Consider the following 9,710-nt stretch of genomic DNA (forward strand, 5'->3'; position numbering starts at 1 on the left):
ATAAATTTTTTCCCAAAAGATTTTTTAGTATAAGGTATCTTAGCATATACGTATATAATAATAATTTAACATAATCCTATTATATAATATAATATATAATATTATAAACTAGAACATTCGTGTGAACGCTGTACAGTCAGACGTCGAGAAGGGGTAAACGCGTTCCATTTTACGAAATATTATTGAAATATATAATTTCGAATACATCGTAAATTTTTTTATTTGATATAGGTAGGTACTCTACATTCGACGTTTGTCGTCCAGGCATTCGGTTTCGGGCATTCAACATCGCCGCCACCACCGAAACTCCGCTGTACAGATGTATGTGTGTTAGTGAGAGTGTTTGACCTTGTGCGCATGTCTGTATTTGTTCGCAGTACTTGTCGATGAGGGTGGTTGAGTGGGCTGACCGATCGATGGGTGAGCGGGAAGGTCGGAGGGCAGTTCAGCAAATAGAATTTCCGTTCGCCCGATGCTCCGGTAGGCTCCTGTCCTAATAGGACTTCGACGCGTAATCGGTGGTGGAAACCACCACCACCAGTTCGACGCCGAAGAAGCCGCCGCCGCAGCCAGGGCATAAAAGGGGGTGCGTAGGAGCGCCGATCGCCATTTATGTCTCAACAGTCACCTTTATTTTCAAGAATATTTTTTACACGTAAGTACTCCACGATTTCCGAACATTATTTTTTTGTCCCATGACATATTTTATACTCTCTTGCCTGTCGTTTATATTTTATTCAGGAATTTTTCAAATAACATTTTTCGTATCATTTCAGCTCTGCATCAACATGAAATTATCCATTGTAAGTTTGTTCGTAATTATTATGGCAGTCACTATATATGTACAGGCGATGCCGACCTATGATGCACCCGACGCGATTCCGCAAACAACACCAGAAAAAGCACAGCATCAGCTCCCGCATAAAGAAGGTAAAAAAATTATAATCTTTATCGTTATAAAATATTTATAGATATTATTTTTTGTGCATGTATATTTTTATTTATTGTTAAGACTTATTACTTTATTTTACCATTACCAATGTTATTATTTTATTTTGTTTTATTATTTCTAAACATTATATATTATTGATTTGCTTTTAATATTTTATATTTTTTTCTACTATGATAGTTGTAAATACTTTATAAGTACTTCTTACAATCTAATATTTCACAATTTTACTCCACTAAAAATAAAAAATAATAATAATGGTAAATTGGTAATAAAATGATATAATATGCTGAGGATATTATTTATTATATAAACTTAATGATATTTAATTTTAAGCTTATATTATACCTAGTAGCAAAAAAATATTTTTTAAATGTTTAAAAATAAAGTTAAAAATGGTTTATGCATTATTTTATAAATGTTAATAAAATGTTCAAATGGCCTTATTTCCAATCAAAATAAAATGTTAAAACATTATTTTAAATACATTTGATTCATATTATTTGAAAACAATATTTTTAAAAAAATTATTTAAATGATTACAAATGATTAAAAATCTCAAAAATCATTAAAAAATATTTTTAATACTTAACAATTGTGAGAAAAAGCATTTTTTAATATTTTAAAATGAAAAACAGATATTTAAAATACTCATTGTATTTCAATTTTTATATCTATAAATAATTAGAAAATAATAGTCATAATATGGACAAATTCTTTGTTCCTTTATTAATAAATTGTAATATTTAAATAACCAATAATAAGTCTGCTTCTGTGATGTGAATAATATTATCAAAAAAAAAAAATAATAAAAATAACAAAAATTAAAATTAAATAAGTTAGTTTGTGCCCGTTTGATCGTCATGTTTTTGGTTGTTAGAATTTCACTGAGATGGTAACATTTTGTGTTGATAAATAGTAATGTGTCCAGTGTTATCTTGTTTTTTTTAATACGATTTTAACCCTTTAAAAATGTTTATATATGTACATTAATTATTACAATAAATTTAAATGATATATCTTTTAAAATTATTCATATAGTTGCATTTTGTTTAGATTTAAAATTGGAACATCAATTAAAATACTATTTTGTAGATGTGAAAATTTTTTTTTTCAATTGCAATCATTGTGATTTTTATCATTTACACTCAGCCATAAAAAACGATTTTAGGTGAAAACTTATTACATAATATGTTGCATGCGGGTATAAGAGAAAAAACAAATATTGCACTAACATACTCTTAAATATGAAATATGTAAATGATTATTTATTTTTTATTAACATTGGCACGCAAGTAACTATCGCTTTTATACCTACTTATGTAATATTGTCATATTTTTATACATCACTTCATACAAATGAATAACAATAATTAATGAATATATTTACAAGTGATGGGTGAAAAATTAAGGAAGAAGAGGTGCAGTTGGTTCTCCGATCCAACAACAACAACAGCAGGGTACAGCGACCCAAATTTTGGTCATCCCCCAAAAGCCTGGGATCCCGTGGAACCATTCGAAAAAAACAATAAATACTTTGGAACGACACGCAGCCCCCAATAAGAAGATAAGAAGATTACAAACTAAATATGTTTACCCTGTTCAATATTAAAATTCTTAACAAATTCTAATTTTTTGCCTAATATTAAATTTAGTATGAATTACATTAATTAAGCATTACAAAAATAAATAAATAAATCGATTATTATTATCTGTATCTTCTTGTTTATTTTCAACATAGAACCTTGTTATTTTCTTCAAGTGGTATGAACACCAATGATCTGCTTTACTGCTATCTAAAAAAATGTAGTCAGTTAAAAATATATATTGGTTGGATAATAACTTGTGAATTTAGTGTTTTATAAGTGGCTAAAAATATGAATTAGTAACATTTGTCAAAATGATCTAAAAACGATCGTTTTATAATTTTTATGAAGTATCAGGTTTAATGAATAATAAGAATAATTTTCTTAATCTAGTAGTCAAGGTTTCAAGACACTAACTTGAGTATTGATTGTTTTATAAACAGTTAAAAATATGAATTGGTAATATCCGTCATAACTATTATATAAACATATGTTTTATAGTGTATTCTTTATATCAGCATAAATGAAATATAGAAAAGTTAATAACGAAAAATTAGAATTATTTTCCTTAACTAATAGTCAAGGTTTCATGACACTAAATTGAGAAATACTTGTTTTATAAAAAGTTAAAAATATGAAGTAGCAACCTTCTTCAAAATTATCATATAAACGTAGCAAAAATAAAATGATTTTTATAGCTATGGCAAATTTTAAGATTGAAGATTACAAGCTAAATGTGTTTACATAATTAATTATTCATATGATTAACAAATTCTAATTTTTTGACAACTATTAAAATTAGTATGAATTACATTCATTCAGCATTACATGTACATTGCATAAATCCATAATTATTATCTGTATCTGCTTGTTTATTTTCAACATAAAACCTTGTTATTTTCTTCAAGTGGTATGAACGCCTATAATCTGCTTTACTGCTATCTAAAAAAATGTAGTCAGTTAAATATATATATTGGTTGGATAATAACTTGTGAATTAAGTGTTTGATAAGTAGTTAATAATATGAATTAGTAACATTTGTCAAAATAATCATATAAACGATCGTTTTATAATTTTTATGAAGAATCAGGTTTAATGAAACATAAGAAAGTAAATAATGAAAAATAAGAATAATTTTGTTAATCTAGTAGTCAAGGTTTCAAGACACTAACTTGAGATTTGATTGTTTTATAAACAGTTAAAAATATGAAGTAGTAATGGTGAGTGGGAGAATTTTAGTAAATATTATCAGTTAATGTTCCACCTCTTTAAAATATATAAAATAATGATAGTATTGTTTTTTGAAATGTATGTTAAATCTTATCAATTATATAAAAAAAGTAGAAAATTATATTATTATACGAGTATTAAATATATTTTAATAAACCATATGTACATACCTACAGAAAAAACAATAATGATAATAATAATAATAATAATGATAACAATAACAATTTATATAATTTTATAATGACCGTGTGCAAGTGTATGCACACGATCGGGTAGAACGTGACGTTTATCATCCTATCTGTTTAAAGTCAATTTTATTGTTTTAATTGTTTTGATTTGATGTGTAAATGATCGAATCGAGACGTTCTTTCTATACGGCGTATATGGCTCATAAGACCGCTGTGTCATTGGTGGTGATGGCGGGGAAGATGTTAACGACGTTGTCGCCGATGCTGCTGTATGCATGCGTGCGATGACTTGTTGAGCGCAAGACGACGCTATCAGCTTGCTCGTGCGTGCGTTGAACTCGTCATCGCGTTCATCGGATTCATTGTCTTCGTCGTCGTCGTCGTCGTCGTCGACGGCGAACAAACATCGCTTATGGTCGTCGAACGTTAAGTGATTGCGTATCACGTGGCCTCTAATCCCCTTTGCTCGTATGGTGGTCGCGTTCTCGATGTCATACGCGTAAGATTTAGCACGTAACGCCACAAACTCGTACATTGTGTGCACTCCGGTTTCATCTTTGAACAACCCGGGAATTCTCTTACGCGTCAACGAGTAACACGCATGATCCGGCGGTAGATTAGAGGTATTCGTACGACTCATCAAGTTCGGGTTGTCCGCTAAGACGCTGGTATCTGTGAAGTATAATAATAATAATAATATTAATAATTATTATTTTTCATATTAAGTATGGTGGTATATACGTACCGGTGTCGGTGTACAGCAGAGCAATCTTGTCACCATAATGACGTATGATGATGCCAAAACTTCAAGCATCGATTTACGCGTTGAAATAGAAGCAGCTAATAATTTCCCAGCCAATACAGCCGCCTACTACTTAATCATACACAATCGCATCGTTCAATACAATCCGTTTACGGGGGAAGTGAGAAAACTATAATACAAATACATATTGTATATTATATACCATTTATGTTTTTTCTTTAAAATGTATACTATTATTTTATAATAATAATAATAATAATACTATGTAATATGTGATATACGAATCCAATATTTATAATTAGGTATACTTTATGGATGAATAAACTAATAATATTAATGAATATAATGCGTTTTGTTTTGTTTTTTTCTATAATATAATATAATATAATAGATATTATATTTATAGTAATATTAATAATGTATGATGTATACAAATCGTATTTTATGATAATATGAATAATATATACAACACGAACGTTATGTTATGTGACAATATAATCAATGTTTACAATACACATATATATTATTATGCGTTTAATCAGCTATTTTTCCTATCCTTGACCGACGGGTGAGTGGGAAGCAGCTACACATCAATAGTTTGTATAAGAGAACACCGTCGATCCATTGATCGTCTCGAGTGAAATGGGCTGTAAAAATAATGCACCTTGTATTATAATGTATAATATAATAATATATAATAAAGTAATATATTACTCAATTATCGCCACCGTCACCGCCGCCATCACCGTCAGCATCGTTTATACAGTCTTTGCCGTTTTCATGCATTTTCTTAACCCTTAATTGCATGATTTTTTTTTTCTTGCTGAAAATAAATGTTTTTGATTAATTTGAGTATGGGGAGTTTGTTAAAAATAATTTAAAAATTCCAACTTAAAATCCAAACTTGAAAAGCACAGCTTTTAAGTCCGTTGCACAAATGCAACTATATGCGCACCAACTTTAATTTATTATTATTTCTATTTCCATATGTATATTATTTTTTTAATTTTCATTTTAACAACTTTTATTATTCTTATTCTAACTACAAAAAACTAGTCCAAGGTAGTTCTTTAAATTAATATCTTTTTATTGAGAAAATAAAAAATAAAAACATAAAATCATAATATTATATAACAATGTTATACAATGTGTTAAGTCTTCTAACATTCAATAAAATAATAACAATGACAACCAGTTTTTATAAGTGTAAATATCATTACAAAATAATCAAATAAGTAACATTTAAATAAAATAATATAATAACAACTTATCTTTTTAAATGAAAATATAATTAATACCAATTGGTAAACAAATAATTTAATATTTAAATAAAATAATAATAATGACAACCAGTCTTTATAAATATGATAAAAAAATAATAATACCATAGGTAACAACCAATCTTTGGTATTCTAAATATGAAAATTGAAATAACTATAGATATCAGAGTTAGAACTATTTTATATGATACTAGCTGCGGGTGTGCCTCGGTGTGAGTGTGCCTCGCTGTGAGTGAAACTCGCTTTGAGTGAAACTCGCTTTGAGTGAAACTCGCTGTAAGTGAATACCCTAGGACGGATGGAAGAGCTTGAAAGTGGAAAGTTTTCAAAAAAGGAAGACCTGTCGCTGATTGGTAGTACTGCGAGTCTTCTATCGGGATGAATGATGATAAGGCGGTTGTTGTCGGGAATTGATAAGACGTTCGTGGCGTCGATAATAATATTGTTTATTAAATTATTATTATATATATATGCCTCGATTCCCGGCTTGTGGAAGCCGCCTCCGGCGCCTTCGAGGGGGTCGAGTGAAAATCGGTCCTAGGGAAATTCGGTTGGAAATGGTAGTCGGGTGTCTAGAAATCGGTCACATATATAGTTCAACTCGAGGCTTGCCCGGTTCTTTTTTGAAAGTATAAAAAATAAATAAGTACGAAAAATGGTAATAGAGTGTCTAGCTATCAGTCCTCACTCGATGCAAATCGATACCTGTGCTGGGCAATCCGACTACGGCGGATTGTTATACCTCCTGACGTCGAAAGTCTGATGTTGTATAGTAGGGGACAAAATTTATGTCGAACGTCATATCTTTTGGGAAAATTGATTTATACACAACTAAATAAGTTTGAAAAATGGTAACTAAGTGTCTAGCTATCAGTCGTTAACCGGTGTAATACCGTGTCTTGTCGCATGCCCGGTTCTTTTTTGAATATATATAAAAATTAAATAAGTACGAAAAATGGTAATCGAGTGTCTAGCTATCAGTCCTCATTCGATGCAAATCGATATCTGTGCTGGGCAATCCGCCTACGGCGGATTGTTATACCTCCTGACGTCGAAAGTCTGATGTCGTATAGTAGGGGAAAAAGTTTAAGTCGAACGAAGTGTTATAACGTCCCATCTACGTCCTATTTACTGCGTCGAATGGCAGACTATGTGGGCGCAAATTATGAAATCTGAATTTTTTATTTGCTAAAAATTGAATATACTTTAAGTGTTACCAAACCCCTCAGGTAGGCAATCCGACTGCGTCGGATCGCGGACGATGTGAGCATTATGAGTTATTATAAGTGAAATAATCCACAATACATTTATCACATCAGGTTGTAATTAAATATTAGTGTGCATACCCGATCTATATGACTTTAATAAATATTCCATACGTACACACTACACACATTGTGTTTACATATTATATAATATATATACTATAAATAATATAATATAACATACTCGGTGGTAGTCGATAAGTACTATTACAAAAAACACGTATATTTAACACTCGCAATATTCAAAAAAAAAAAAATAGTACATAAATGTTGAAATACTGCTTTTTATTAGTCGAGTAATAAAAAAAATATACCGACGTCGCCGGCAAAATCATATAAAAATAAAAAAAACATTGGAAAAAAAATGCAAAAAATGACTCGCAGTGTTATTCAAAGCGCCGCCGGGATCGACGCCGGATCGGGATTCGAACTCGTTACACCTGCCTAAATCCTATCCTATCGACTACAGTTTGAGTTGTTAACCGATGTCAAATCCCGAGCACTTAAACCGTTTCCGAACCGTCACCGAATTCGCGTTGTACTCGTTTAATTCGTATTTCATTACACACACACACACACATACACAGACATTCTCGTTGATTTTCTTTAAAATATATTTGTAAATATCTGAAATATCCGTTCGATGTGTATTTTATTCATTATTTATATTTATTATATTATTATATATACGTATTAAACGACTTTTTTCTCACGCCCAATGGCTAATATATCGCCAATATAAAATATCGTAAATCACGCGAACACGGGAAAACTCGGAAAACGCTATAAAATCCGTATAAAAGTGAAATATATAATAATAATAATAATAGTAATAGTATAGTTGTCCAACACATTTTTGATAACCGACCGGACGCGATAACGGCGACCGGAGCGCATTCTTTTTTCCGTTTTAGGAACTGCGGCGAGTACAGCAAGCGCGCTCAAGTGTTTTTCGGGCGAAACGTCACGCGTTTTATAATATAAGATTTGTTGAAACAGTTACTACTTCTAGTAAAACACAAAGCCTTACTGCATTTAGCACAGCTTATGTATGTAATACCTTTACAACCTAAGTATTTGCATTTTTGTCTGCTTTGAGACCACTCAGGCATATGCTGAAAACCATCAAACCTTACATCTATTGGTGTAGTGTTAACATTACGTTGCCTTTTTTTATCTGTTATATTGCCTAATTTGTCTTCTTTAAGTGGTCTACCTCTTTTAGGTGACACTAATTCTCCCATTTGACATAATGAAACAGCCAATTCTTCACGGAAATCTGCCAAACTAGATTGATATTTTTGTCCTTTACTTTCATAAATACGTTTTTGTAATATCCAAGAATTTGTAACGGTTATATCAATTAAATGATAGAACAACCTCATATACCACTTTCTGGATTTTATTGAAATTTTATACCTTCCAATATTGGCATCCAGCAAGTCAACTCCACCCATATGCTTGTTGTAAATACTAACAATATTAGGAAAAGGAACCATTATTGTTTTTTTTTCTTTTTTAGAAAACCTTTTCACATGTTCAACTGGGTTCATAGCTACAAATGTTGAAAGTAAGATTACCAACTTATTATCTTTCCATAAGACTGCTGTAATTTTTTCTTCGTTTACAGTAGCTGTACACTCATACATGGTACCCCTATCCTTAGATTTCATAACAGTATCTGAAGGAAATGGTACATTTTTAAGTCTATTTCTCCTAACAGTTCCTAGACTTTCAATACCTCTACTTTTTAAATAAATCATTAACTGTATTGAAGTATAATAATTGTCATAATACAATTTAAAATTGTTATTTGATGGTATTATACGAGCAAGACGTACAACAACATTTTCACTTGCACCAATATCTGGTTCACAAGGTAAACGTAGATCTGAATTATTCTCTTGCCCACTATAAATTTCCACATTATATGCAAAACCAGAAACACCTGCCATAACAAACAACTTATAATCCCATTTATGTGGTTTCATGGGGATATATTGTTTTAAATAATGTTTAGTTTTAGTAGAACATAATTGCTCATCTATTGACAGACATTCTTCTAGAGGAACTGATTGAAATTTTTATTTAATGTTTCTAGAAGTGGCCTTATACGATAAAGTCTATCATGTCCAGGTCTATTGAATGGAATTAGTTGAGAATTGTCATTAAAATGTAAAAATTGTTTGATTTTTTCAAACACATTTACTGGCATGGTATTTTTTATAACAGTATTACCTATATTTGATGACCAATAGCTACGAATAGACGGATTTTTATGAACAGACATCATAATGGAGATTCCTAAAAATCTTTTAAAGTCAGTTCTATTAATTTTAAATGGTTTTTGAATATTTTTTTGAATACTATATTTTAGAGTTTCTTCACAAATATGGTCAATAAGATCATTATCAAAAAAATAACTAAATATTTGGTAGGGAGAATCCAA

The 9,710-nt window shown here is 30.3% G+C and overlaps 1 long non-coding RNA gene across 1 annotated transcript; it reads left to right on the top strand.

The window, feature by feature from the left end:
* Positions 1 to 202: 202 nt before the first annotated feature.
* On the top strand, positions 203 to 2,666 carry LOC132926816 (uncharacterized). Its single transcript, XR_009661537.1, has 3 exons — positions 203 to 655; positions 777 to 930; positions 2,343 to 2,666. It is a non-coding gene; the product is annotated as an uncharacterized LOC132926816 (long non-coding RNA).
* Positions 2,667 to 9,710: the final 7,044 nt, after the last annotated feature.

This window comes from Rhopalosiphum padi, chromosome 3 (assembly GCF_020882245.1).
Source record: "Rhopalosiphum padi isolate XX-2018 chromosome 3, ASM2088224v1, whole genome shotgun sequence".
NCBI lineage: Eukaryota > Metazoa > Arthropoda > Insecta > Hemiptera > Aphididae > Rhopalosiphum > Rhopalosiphum padi.